The sequence below is a fragment of the Nannospalax galili genome, unplaced genomic scaffold, assembly GCF_000622305.1.
Source record: "Nannospalax galili isolate Female #2095 unplaced genomic scaffold, S.galili_v1.0 scaffold847, whole genome shotgun sequence".
Classification (NCBI taxonomy): Eukaryota; Metazoa; Chordata; class Mammalia; order Rodentia; family Spalacidae; genus Nannospalax; species Nannospalax galili.
The window spans coordinates 80,058-81,458 of record NW_008356498.1 but is presented as its reverse complement, the minus strand read 5'-3'; positions in this window follow the sequence as shown (position 1 = coordinate 81,458).

Sequence of the window (1,401 nt, the reverse complement as noted above, 5' to 3'; positions counted from 1 at the left end):
AGATAGATAGATGATAGATAGAGCATATAAAGTCTAATTTGTATCCCCAAATGTCTTTCAATGTGAGTCCATCCACTGGAACCTGGTTAACTGTCTGGCTTAAACTTATGTGGGACTTGTGCATGCTGTCACAATTGCTGTGAGTTCATGTGAGTTACTAACCAGCTGTCTGAAAAACTCTATTTCCTTATGGTCATCCCCTACCTATGGTTCTTACAGTCTTTCTGCCCCCTCTTCCACAATGATCCCTGAGCCTTGAGAGGCAGAAGATTGATCTAGGTGCCCTAGTCAGGGATAAGTACTCTTCAGCCTCTTGTTCTCTGCACACTGTCCAGTTGTGAGGTTCCATGTTAATCACCATCTTCTGCATAAGGAAGCTTCCTCAGCGAATGTTGAAAATTGTATTAATCTATTACTATAATAAGTCATTCAGAGTCAGATTAATACTATATTTAGTAGAAATTAACATTAGGCTCTCCTCTATGCCCTGTGTCCTCAGGTTACTAGGCCTGATACCAATGTCAGGTCTGGGCTCCATTCTGTGAAGCAGGTCTTAAATACAATAATAAAGTGGTTGGTTACTCCCACAATATCCATGCCACTATTGAACTTGTGGGCATATCTGACAAGGCCAGGTATTGTAGTTCACAGGATGCACAGCTGGGTAAAGATGATTACTTTTCCTTCCAGGAGTATACATAGCTGCTTCCAACATTATGAAAGCTAACCAATAGAGATTAGGCTCTGAAGTCAGCAGTACCAACTAGATTTCTCCTTATTTGTTCTACAGCTCATGTATGTAGTATGTTCAACAATAAGGTCTTATCATGAAGATAAGTGGGTACCCAAGAGCAGCAACAATAGGCAATATTGTTTGAGGGTCTACAGGAGCCCTGGTCAATAGCTCCCAGATATTTAGTTCATTCCAGAGGTTTTATTTTGTTAGCCTGTTGTATCTAGTAGGGACAATGTACTCTGTTGTAAACTAACTCCTTTTAATCTTTCTTTATAATGTATATGTATACACTTTAATAAGCTTCTATAGTGATAGGATTCCACATGGATTTTGAAAGGCCTTTAGTGTTAGCTATCCCTCCTTATACTCCCTCTTTTGCCCTGCCCTCCCATTTCCAAACCCATTAACCCTCCATACACTACTGTTCCCCTTTCCCCTTTCATATAAAAGCATTCTACCACCCCTCCCAGGAAGTCTACCTATCCCCTCCATAACCCACATTTGAAGGACATTTGGGGATACAAATTAGACTTTATATACTCCATTATCTCTATCTATCTATCTATCTATCTATCTATCTATCTATCTTTCTATCTATGTATATATCTTTGTATCTATCTCTCTACCTATCTATCTATCTATCTATCTATCTATCTATCTATGTA